The sequence below is a fragment of the Poromitra crassiceps genome, assembly GCF_964638095.1.
Source record: "Poromitra crassiceps genome assembly, chromosome: 8".
Taxonomy (NCBI): domain Eukaryota; kingdom Metazoa; phylum Chordata; class Actinopteri; order Beryciformes; family Melamphaidae; genus Poromitra; species Poromitra crassiceps.
The window spans coordinates 4,608,115-4,621,315 of record NC_139629.1 but is presented as its reverse complement, the minus strand read 5'-3'; positions in this window follow the sequence as shown (position 1 = coordinate 4,621,315).

Here is a 13,201-nt window from a genome sequence, read left to right as displayed (position 1 = left end):
AAGGTTTCCCACCGACAGCGATGCCCTGCACGTTGCCATGTGTATTCCCCAACCAATCAGGGGGCAGCTTGCTGCTTCTCACCGTCTTGGCCCGCCAACAGATTGATCACCGGCTGGGTTTAAGCAGGAATAACAACACATTAGGCTCATGTGAGGCTGATAGACAGAAGCGCACGGACGGAGTGACGCTCCACCGTGGTAAAAGTCCTATTGATTTGTGCTACATGAATCTTGTTTTTCCTGCCTGCGCCAGTGAATCAGTCGTGACCCCGAGGGGTTAACAAACATTGTCGAGCGGTTGGGGCTGGCGTGTGAGCCGACAGCAGCGCCCGTGCAACCATCGCAATAGCCATGTCGCTTCCTCAGCCTAATTGCTGGCCATCAACACACAATATGATGGGGCCGAACGAGGCGGTGGGCTACTGGGCTTCTTGTGGTTTTTGGCTCTAACAAGGAGGTTTGGGGGCTCCGGCAGCCCAGAAACCATCAACAATGGATGTGAGTGGGTCAGCGGGAGGCTGTGCGAGCTACAACCTGGATTAATTGGCATGAGGGGGATCCAGCATGGCCAGCGCCAGATCACATTAGGCTGATGAGATTTGACTCGGTAAACTTCCACAAAGGCAAATCCCTCGTTTACGCTGACTGGGCGGGACACGGGTGGCGCAGTGGTAGCACGCTGTCGGCTCACCGCTAGAAGGTCCTGGGTTCGATTCCCGCGTGGGATGCTGTGGGTGCTGAGGGTGTGTGTCCCTCACCCTCCCCCCAATGTTCTCAGTGCCCACTGCCCAGGTGGGCTATTTGGTGAAAGGGCCTTTCTGTGTGGAGTTTGCATGTTCTCCCTGTGCTCCCCTGGGGGTTCCTCCATAACATCAATATGAACCCTCCACTAAAAAACCTGTAGAAGATCGTTGCCTGACCAGCGACGGCTGAGAGGAAGTTGGTCCGCGGGCGCTGAGAGGAAAAAAGCTGCCCACCGCTCCCGGCCTGCCCTGAGGATAGAGGACGAGCCTGGCGCCTCTGTAAACTGCGTGTGTGTGTGTGTGTGTGTGTGTGTGTGTGTGTGTGTGTGTGTGTGCGTGTGTGTATGTGTGTGTGTGTGTGTGTGTGTATGTGTGTCGGCACCTGCATGCGTTGTGGTGGTCGTCTGTGACGAATAAGGACGCGTTCACACCCAACGTGCTTTTTTCAGTAAGAACGCTATGGAAATCATGTTGAGAGCGCTTCCATTGTGCACAAAACACAGCGCAATGAGCGGTTTTTTGTGTGCTTTGTTTTGTTTTCCCCTGTAGTCGCGTGCAGTACAGATCAGAACACAACGACCACACGGTCGGTAGCCAGCTGGTTTTGTCTGTTTGATGTTGTTCACTGTCAACATGAGAGCCAGATTATTGCCAATTCTGGCAGCAGCGGAGGTTGAGGATCCCTCTGGGAGGAGAAGAGGTAGGAAGAGTGAAAAGACGAGCAGCGCGCTTTATCTCCAAATATTCAACTTTTTTCAGCTTAAAACGCCCAGAGCGAGGAGCGCGTCCTTACATACATAGAGGATGAATTGCAGAAAGGTGCTGGCAGCTCCAAAAGTGCGTTGGGTGTGAACGCCGCCTAAAGACGGACTTGTCTGTCCTGTGTTTGTTTTGTTTGTTTTTGTTTTTGTTTGTTTTGTTTGTTTTTGATTTCTTTGTTTGTTTTTGAAAGACATCATAGTGCATAAACGTGTCTACTTATCTAGCTGCTGTAGCCCACTCCACCGCTCAAAGCACATTCAACCATTATTCCAACTGTTGAACAAGAAGCACTCACTAGGACGTGGAGTTATGTCATGAACTAAAGGTTGGAGTAAGCTTTTGTTCAGACTATAGCTGAAAGCATCAAGCAGACTTCACATAATGTTGCTTCAGAGACATCAAGACTACAATATTTTGCGGGTCCCCTATGGCCACTTTGTGTTTTAATAATCAGGCACGGTGTTAAATTGTTTCATCTTTTTGCAGGATATGAAATCCATTTGTTTGTGGCTTGGAAGATTACCATTGTGAAAGTAATTACATTATTGCAGGTGCTATCATCATCATTTATCTTTATGACATTTAATGTCTCACTAAATGCCAAGCTGTTCCTTGGAGAGGCAAGCTTGATCATATGTGATGTGCAAACACTTTTAATTACAGGATCTTTAAATTCTAATAGTGGTTAATGTGCTGCAGAGACTTCAGGCGTAATTTAATCTTATGAAAAAGCATGAATATAACCTTGGGTGCAGTGTTGACAAAAGGATGAGGGACAATCTAACATGCTGGCAATCTGAAATGCTTTGTTTCCTTTTCATTTGACCAATCTGCCTGAATTGGCATAGCTAAGTGATCCAATCAATCCCATTGATGTTGGACACACATGGGTCCCGTTATAACACACACACACACACACACACACACACACACACACACACACACACACACACACACACACACACACACACACACACACAGGTCCTGTTATAACACACACACACACACACACACACACATACACACACACGGGTCCTGTTATAAAACACACACACACACACACACACACACACACACACACACACACACACACACACACACACACACACACACAGGTCCTGTTATAACACACACACACACACACACATACACACACACGGGTCCTGTTATAACACACACACACACACACACACACACACACACACACAGGTGCTGTTATAACACACACACACACACACACACACACACACACACACACAAGGGTCCTGTTAGAACACACACACACACACACACACACAGGTCCTGTTATAACACACACACACACACACACACACACACACACACACACACTGGTTCTGTTATAACACACACACACACACACACACACACACACACACACACACACACGGGTCCTGTTATAACATACACACACACACACACACACACACACACACACACACACACATGGGTCCTGTTATAAGTGCTTTAGAAGCCATAAATGTTCATGAGAATAACTGGCTAACATTAATCAGCTTGCCTGCTGAGAGAGAGGTCTGCGTGTGTGTGTGCATGTGTGCATGTGTGCGTGCGTGTGCGTGCGTGCGTGTGTGTGTGCACGCGTGCGTGTGTGTGTGTGTGTGTGTGTGCGTGTGTGTGTGTGTGTGTGTGTGTGTGTGTGAAAGGGTGGTGGGTTGTGGTATAGGGAGGGAACAGGGAGTACGTTAGAGGGAGAGAGGATAAGAGAATTAAACAGCCAGAGATAGAAAAAGGAAGGGGGGGGGCGTGTCTCCGGAGGCCTGTGGACCAGCGCTCACCCCGCTGCCAGGCACGCCCAGCACACCAGAGAGCTTATTTACCCGGGCCTGGGCCTGGGCCTGGGCCCCCACGTCTTATTTACTGAGACCGGGCAACCATCAGGTGCTGAGGGGGATCTGGCCAGCAGCAAGAGCAAATACCCCAGATCAAAAGCAACCGTACGGAGGAAGAGAGGGGCCTGCTCAGCCCCACAAAGTCCTGGTCAAGCGCTAATGTTTACTCTTTGCTTTGAAGGGCTACGGATGGACTCCATTTGAAGAGAGCCTCACTCCAAATTGACTAAGGGGGAAAAAGAAAAAGCCTTTTCTGATGGCTACCATTGTCTGTTCTCATATCCATATGTCTCGAGTACCTGCGGTAATGTGGACTTCTCTCGTCTTTTAAACCGGCGCTGCCACCGGTCTTCAGGATCAGACAGGGTGTCGGGGGGGGGGGGGGGGGGTGAAGACGAGGGGGGGGGTGGATGAAGACGAGGGGGGGGGGGGGTGGATGAAGACGAGGGGGGGGGGGGTGGATGAAGATGGGCGGAGGGGGGGGGGGGGGGGGGGAGCCGGCTAATGACTAGCTCTTATGCATCAGTGCTCTTACTAATGAGCTTCCAGGGAGAGGCTGGACGAGCCTGAGCCAAGGCTGAGCCGGGCTGTGAGAGGGCCTGGGCAGGCCTGGGCCATCACTTCCCCGCTGTGATCCCTGCCTTCCCACTCAACACGCAGCCACTAATGAGTGTTAGAGGGAGAGTCCAGGCCCGCGTCCACCTGCCAGAACCTTCACAGCGCAGCGCCGCCGCAAGACAGTAGGGGTCAGACGCATTCCTGAGCTCTTAATAATTTACATCATATTGATTTCCTCACTGTTAGACACTCTCACCTGCATGGACTCTCCCTCCCACTCTCCCTCTTCCTCTCTCTCTCTCTCTTTCTCTCTCTCTCTCTCTCTCTCTCTGAAATACTATAAGCACATTCCACCAGAGAGAGGAGTTTGAGTGATACAAAAGCATGTAACTCTGCCCCCCGGTTCCAAACGAGTTAAATTCAACATTCAATTGAACAGATTGTGGGACAATTTGTGTGTCAGTGGGGACAAGGAGCACTCTGTCTGTGTGTGTATCAACTGCTGTGGGAAGGAGCCTTGAACATTAAAGACTCCTACTTATCATCACCAGGTAACGTCTGCCAGACCAAAAGAAAGAGAACAAAGGTTAAATAGGTATATTGATAATAAAAGGGGAAATATAATGATTACATTTCTTTGACATGCAAATCACAGGTGACACCAATTTACCCTCATTTGCATGCGGTGCTTCAATCTATTCATATTTTCAGCACACACACACAAAACGACACAAAGAACCTAAAAAGAAAAGACAACTCAAAAGGCATAAAAATGCAAGAATAAAAATAAATTATGCAGTTATCATTCTGCTTAACCTCTAATCAGACTCAGACATTAGTATTCTCCCATTGTCAATATGATGATCTGTACACGGTATCTTTTAAATATTCATCGACGTAGACTTTTCCTCACTCTGATTCATAATTCAAATGATATGAATGTTACATAGGTATGCCGCCATTTCCCCCTTTGCTATCATCAGAGCCACACTTCTGAATGACTTTTAACACCTTCCACCTTTCTTCAGTGGAGAGACAACTTCAAAGTCCACTCTGCTTCTGAACACACTTTCTTCACTATGAATCACAGCCACTAGGGAGTTACACGGCATTAGCATAGCGTAGCGACGGTAGCCTATAACATGATGCAATACAGACATGCTGATACAATAGAACATTATTAGTCAAATACTACTGAAATATGTTCATACAAAACAAAGAACAACATACAATAACTAGTCACACGTTGAAAATTTATTTCTCTCTCCCTCTCTCTCTCTCTCTCCCTCTCTCTCTCTGTATGTCTTTTGTCTTATTATGTCTGTCTACAAGTGCCTAGGCAGGCTTACAATGCTGTTCTGTTAATCCTCGCTGTGGTAATCTGACACTGTCATGCATGGCAAAACAACAATGATGCTTCATATCACTGGTCCCACGTGTTTGCTCTGTCCACACAATTCAGTCTGGAGATGTCCAGCATCAAAGCCTCCAGCTGGGAAATGTATATCGAGCCTGAGTTACAGTAGGATGCTTGTTGTCAGTGTGTTTTCATCCATATATCCAGCCTTTCATAGTGTTAAGTCCTAGTACAGATGTCATGAAGGTGTTCTGCATGATTCAGTGTATGGGCTATACATTAAAACATAAACTTGAGCAGTCCTAAAGAAAAACAGTGCTTATTTTAACTTTGAACATTTTCAAAAAATTAAAAAAGATAATTTCAACAATTCCTGGTTAAGATTCATGGAGTTATACACAGTCAAACCATTACAACTGACAATAGTTCTGCAAGCCTTGGATTCTTTTGGGTTGGAGACTGTGACTGTTTCATGGTCAACACTGCCCTCTTCTGTTTAACATGCACTTATATATATACAGTATATATATTTTATATGTTAACAGTCTCTGTTTTGGTGAATCACTATGAAGTAAAAAGGCCAGCCACAAACTTATACTGATGTTTTTTCATGGTACCAGTAAATAAAAGAGAGACCGATGGCCTGGAACTGACTATGGTTATAACCCACACACCCACACACACGCACGTACATGCACACACACACACACGCACGCACGCACGCACGCACACGCGCACACGCGCACACGCGCACACGCACACGCACACGCACACACACACACACACACACACACACACACACACACACATACACAGGCATACACGCACAAATAAGCTCCAGGTCCATTTCATGGAGCTTGTGACCTTGTTGTAATACTCATTATCTAATATCTATTATCTTTAGTTTTTGCTTTTTCTGTCCTTTTTTGATGAACTTCATCTCATTTGACTTCACATTGTGGGAAGTCATTATATCCACAGTATTTTGCACATTTGGAGCCAACTCTGCAACATTATCTATATCTAAATTATAACAAAACACAACTGAAAAATGTAGTCTCATTGAATATATATTCAGTGATGTTGGGTTCTGTGTCTGTTTCCATTTTTTGTCCCACATTTTTTGTCCCACAATGTGAGATTTGTGATGATTTTGGTCCGTAATAATGTCACTGATGATGTCACAATGTCTATGACATGCGAAGTTGTGCAATTGTGCGCTGAGTGATGTCACTCCAGCACTCCATGATGTGATCAGTGATGGTCACTCGAGCAATTGTGATGTCATCAGTGAGTGATGTCATCAGTGATGCGAAGTTGCGCAATTGTGCGCTGCACATGCCAACAGAGCAGGCGAGGCCACGCGGCAGCCGAGCTATGGGCGAGGCCGCACAGCAGCCGAGCTGCATATGCGAGCATGCACAGCGGGCGAGGCCGTAGCTATATATATAAATCTTATATATATATATTTTTTTTTTAATGAACAGTATACTGTAAAACCCTTTAAAAGACTTTCTATGACATACAAATTCTGGATGCACTTTTGTTTTATGTCACTGGATACGCTACGGAGGCTGTAAATTGCTTTGCAGTTGCATACATCTATTATATGGTACCCCCCTATTCTATAGAGTAGAAGGTGACATCACGTGATGTCACCTTCTACTCGTGGGCTCTTTTTTTTTTGGCCCGCCACGGATTTGGGGGTAAAAAAAATTTTTTTTTTTTGCAGGCCAGGCCACCGGGCAGTTGCCCGACGTGCCCGATTATGCAGTCCGCGCCTGAATGGAGATGTCGGGACTCTTCTATCTACGATTAACGTTAATTTTGTGCAGCTGGTATTCTCTCTCCCCGACTCTATGACACGGGTGTGAGGCATTGCTATCTGAGGATTGATTGCTCCTGATTGGTTGGCTGAATCACCTGGTTGGGGGGTGAGCTCTGATATTTGATCCCTCCCCAGTCACTGGCTTTACACCAGCTCAGCAAGATGGACAGATCATCGATCACAGCAGTGGCACACTGACAAAAGAAAGTTTAGGATGGAGTGGCAAGACGAGTATTTTTTTTCCCGAAGTAAATTCAACAGCGGTTTGTCTCATTTGCAGACAGAGAGTGGCTGTTTTGAAAGAGTACAATATACGTCGCCACTACGAAACTGATTTTCAAAGTACCTTGAGGATTTTTCAAGTTGTGAATTCAGTCAAATTTCTCTCTTGATTACAAAGGTGGAAAATACAACTGTTTTTAACTGGGTGTTTACTGATTAAATGTTTAAGCTCCCCACAAATGCAAATGTTTTTTTAAATATATATAACCAATTGCAAATTATTACAATTACCAAACGGATAAAAAGTAGATTATTGTATTGAAATGTTATTTTAGATTTAGAATGTTAATTTTCTATAAAACACAATACATTTTAATGTAATTCCACAATGTTTATTTTTGGCCCTCGGCCCTCCACCCAGATTGAGTTTTGGCCCTTCATGAGAAATAATTTGGGCACCCCTGCTCTATAGAGTAGAAGGTGACATGACGTGGACGTGGTACCAAAGCCAATAGATGGCGGCCTAGTATAGGATGCTTATGATGTGTATGTACTGTATGTAGTATCATGTGATGTAGTACATAAGGATATAAAGTTCTTGACTGAAATTGACTTGACTGTAATAAAGGGTTATATGTCTGGGTTATTTGGGGAGGGTGGGGTGAGGGCTGGGGGTTTTATGTAACAATATTTTCTTTATTATGATTTTCCTTGTTATTATTACTGCTATTATTGTTGTTGTTGTTGTTGTAAACCATATATCCATATATCAAACCATATATTGTACACTGATGTGTCATCAAGCATTATTTGTATTTCTTAATGTTGTTTTGATTGTTGGCACTGTTGATTCCAGTCTGTTTGCTCCACTCTGTTTATATTTAGGCTGTATTTATTTGTAGATAGTACTCTACTACTGCTACATTGTTATTAAACTGTGTTGTCTATTCTGGATAATACTGCAACCACTATGCTTAACTGTGCTCAATGATGATGTCATCGATGTCACCAGATGATGTCATCATTGCTCGAGTGACATCATATCATTAGGTAATTAGGACAAAAATCGGCCCTAATTAGATAATTAATCATTCAGCATCATTAAGCATTTTACTTTAAAATGTTTTAAAAAAAATGTTCGAGGGGTGCATGCCCCCGGGCCCCCCTATAGGGGGTCTGTGGACCCCCTGTGAAATGTCCCCACCACTTTTTAAATCAACTCTATGCCTTTGGCTGTGGCCGAACACAATTCTGCTCACACACTCACATAGACAGACATGTTATTATAATAAGATCATATATGTTATTTTGGTTCAAAGTACTTTTCTCTATTTTAATGCATTGGAATGAGGCCACTAAAGTCTCCAATATTTCTGGGTTGGGTATCAATTTACAGTTGTAAACTTCAACAAATGCCACTAATTAACTTTTCCAAGTCTGACATAGGGTACGCTACCATTAATAAGATTCATATCTTTAACTTTCTTATGTAGTGTTACGGCCTTGGTCAGAGCCTGGCCTTGGGTTTGGTTTGTGTGTTGCATTCTCTCACCTCTGTCTCTATTCCAGACACGCCCCCCCCCCCCCTCTGATTGACTGATTACTTTGAGGAGCCCTCACCTGGAGCTGGTTTCAATCAAGCCAGCAGAAGAAATCAGGGAGACTCCAGGGCTGGGCCTTCTGCCACTTCGACAGCCAGCACTTGCTCCGTGTGCACACTTGAGACTGCAGCTCTTTGTTATTCGCTGTTAGCTCGTCTGCTGTCTCTTCTTTTTGCTCTCAGCTTGATGTTGAACATTATCTTGATTGGCCTTTTTCCTGTTAATGCCTGTGTTCTTAGAGGCCTGTTGATAGACCTGGTATTGACACTGTAGCTGGTTTCTGGCCTATTCCCACTAGCTACTGTTGCTGTATTTCTTGACCCTGGGTTCGATTCCAGTTTTGTTTTCTTTTTGTTTTGTTAAATACTAACTCAGGAAGCCCTGTAGGGGTGTGCTGCCCTTTATTTTCATCCCCCCTTTTCTCCTGTTTTTTGTAGGCTAGGGAGGGTAGAATTGTGTTTTTGTTTCAGTGTAGTTTGCTTTATTTTCCATGTAAATCTGTTGGGCTTTTGGCCACCCTGAAGCTACTGGCTTCCTGTGCTTTAAATCTCTTGCTTAAAATAAATCCTTGTTTGATCATTTTCAACTCAGTTCATCTCTCTTTGTTCCTAGACCTTTTTATGTTACACCTGTTTGCCCTAGACTTTATCATGGTCGTAACATGTAGGATGTACATTGATCAATCTGTTATTTAACTAACAAGTTATTGAAATAATTTCCACATTTGATGGTTGTGATCCACCAACCAAAAAGCCCACCTCAAAATACTCTGCACGTCTGCTGCGACAGTGAACCAGTTTCATGTATGTGTCTTTTATGTAGAGATTAGGTGCTTGTGTGTTACAGGTGGTTCAAGCAGGGTCAGGACCTGCTCAGGGCACAAGAGAGGTGTCGCTGCTGTCGCATCTAAAAAACCTCAGATGTAATTTGCCTTAGCTACCACATGGTGTCGGCATAGAGCCATTTACTCCTGTGGAAATCATCTCTCAGTTTGCTGAGTTAAGAGTTATTATCTTGTAACCAAAAACTTAATTACAGGAATCGAAGGTTCAACTTATGAAATTTAAAAGGCAGCTTACCTTCACCGCCCCCCCCTTCCCCCCTCGTCCTACTGTAAGGCTGCTCAGGGCCTTATTCAGTCTAACATGGTAATGAGAGGTAACGAATGCATGCAATTGTGCAAAATTGCCAGTTGTTTTTTTCCCCCTCATTCTTTGTACATCTAAATGAATGTATGAACCATCTATTTTCAATCATTAGTACATATAACCTTTGCGTGACTGATGTGGCACTGGGTGTTGCTAAAGGTCACAGAGGTAGGCTAACAGAGAGGTGTATTCATGAAAAGATGCTGAGGCAGCCAGTACTGCTGTACAAAAACAAACCTTTGCCCTTTGAGCAAAGATGCCTATCAGCAAGATACAAAGGCACATGCATCCTTTGCAGTGTTAGTGAGTCAGCAGCAGCATATGAGAGACAAACCTTCTCTGGAGTGTGCTCGCTGGAAGCCGGCAAATGTGATGTAAGAGCTCCAGTTATTTTTGCCCCCTGTCTGTCTTGTCCTTAGTTGTCTTCCCCTGTCTATGCTTTCATGGGCATCGTGACAGTAATGCGCTGGTTCCTAAATCAGATTCTTTGGGAGCTCGTGCATGTGGGCAAGTCTGAGTGCTGTGCAGGCGGTCTAATTGAGGCATAACAGCATCTGTGGTCGTCAGTTTGGGGGGGGTGCGGGGTATTTTGTGTTAGTTGCCCTCCAGAGAGGCAGAGCTGTGGAGGCAGACTACCAACAACGAGAGTCCCCCATGTGAACTCAACTGTGCCAGCCGGACAGACTAGAGACGGGGCTTGTTTGTGCCTGCAGACTAAACCATAATACACACCCACTTGGAAAGTACCATTATCCTATCCAGTATACAATAATATACTGCATATAAGGGCCATATTTTGTCATACTCAATCAAGTTAAAGCTGCATTAGTCATGCATGTGTTTTATATTGGTTCACGATCTCACTTTAAAATAAAATTGCAAGCATTTATTTATTACATTATTATTATTACATTTTATATTTATAACGGTATTCTGAATTCTTAGGCAGCAGGACTCTATTTCAGACTATAAACCATAAGTCATTGTGTTCTTTTCTTAACCGACGTATGTAAATATTAATTCATTCATAAGAAGAAAACAGATCCATAGAACAATGCTATGAGAAGTGGCATACATTCTCAGGGGGGGGAGGGGCAGTAAGGGATCCATCAGTTTCCATGGTAACGTGTGATCACACACAGGACAGGATATATGAAATGAGGCAATCGCTCCATCGAGCCCTGCCAGTTTGACAACAGTGCGAATGAACTCATCCTCCCAAAACTCGCCACGAGACCAGCTGTAGTTTGAGCTGTTCCACATCTCCACCATGACATCTGTATTACAGTAAGATCTCGCCTCGACACAACCAGAGACAACAGAGACAAGGATGTTCTACTGAAAAGCATTTATCCGAGCCCATCAAGTGCGAGGATTTTCTCCTTGATATGTTGCTCTTTAACTACACACAGTCTCATGACTAACTACATAATACCTCCTTCACACTTTAACAGCACATAGTGAGAAGAGCCAGAGTGCTGTAATATAGACATCTCCATACAGTGTCATGCCTGTACACCTCATTAGGTTGATGAGCGGATCTGACTCATCAGTTTGCTATATTGTGCTTGCCATACAAGCCAAACAAAATGCTATTAATTAATGTCTTCTCTCAAGCAATTAAGCCGCGCAGTCTTCAGGTTTCACTGATGAGAAAATCAATAGGCCTATACTGTTTGCTGCTGTTGTGTTTGTTGTAGCAGTGGAAGTGCATACAACATGCATGCAACATAGTTGTTTTTGATCTTTGTTGTTTGATCTGCAGTCCTTAATCACATGTTCTTTTCTTTTTTTGCTGTAAGGCATTTTGAATGATGCGCATCTTTTAGTTTTGTTTAATTGGGCAACAATTATATTATTCATGAAGGTGAATTATTTCTTGGGAATATGTTGGGGGCGGGTGGAGGAGAGAAGTCTGTTGTTTTGCCATATAGCCTTGGAGAGCCAGTTCCACTGGAGAAGAAGGGACACTGCCGATGATCTCAGTGGGGGACTACGGTACTGCCATTTGGATATTATGAAAGGCTATAGAATACATTTCACCACACGTTTTGTATGTGCCCCGAATATTTCACGCTGTCATTGATGCAAAACCCATTGAAATCACCTAATGTGATTGTTGATCATAATCGTATGACCTTTTGTACAGTTATTGTAAGTGAAATCTTCTGTCACTATAGAGCAAATATTTCCTATATGTGTTTCTCATGATGATTTTATGCTGGATGTTACACCATAATACCATGCCTACTTTTATTATTATTATTATTATTATTATTATTATTATTATTATAATTATAATTATTATTATTATTATTATTAATAATATTAATAGTATTATTATTATTATTATTGTTGTTGTTGTTGTTGTTATTATTATTATTATTATAATTATTATAATTTTCTGATTCCCCCCATTTTCTCCCCAAATGTACTTGGCCAATTCCCCCTGCTGCCTCGGTCGTTACCCCATCTGCCAATCTGGGGAGAGCCGTAGACACACACATGCTTCCTCTGAGACATGTGCAGTTGCCAGCTGCTTCTTTTCACCTGATGGCGGGGAGCTTCACCCGCAGGACGTAGCACGTGGGAGGATCACGCTATTCCCACCAGTTCCCTTCCGCCCTGAACAAGCGCCCCGACCGACCAGAGGAGGTGCTAGTGAAGCGACCAGGACACATACCCTCGTTCCAGCTTCCCACCCTCAGACACAGCCTATCGTGCCTGTGTGGACGCCCGACCAAGTCGGAGGTAACACAGGGGCGCGAACCTGCGACCCTCGTGTTGGTATAGGCAGGATACTATGGCTACTTAAACGGCAATGAACAGTGTGTCCCATCTGTAAATACAATTTCACACCAGCAGGGTTTGTGTAAGGTGAATAACAGGACTGCAGTAACTTGCCCTCCACTGCCAGTCTGACAGACAACAGCGGATGGCTGACCTGCAGAAGAAACTTGGCTTTGTGACGAATCAGTCACAGCCTGGACAATGACTAAATTAATGACAAAGCAAGCCACACAGCCGGTGGATCACTCAAAGTCAAATGACTTTCTAACCTATTTGTGGGTGGCAACATATGGTACTTGTGTCTGGAGACTGCAGACGTATTCA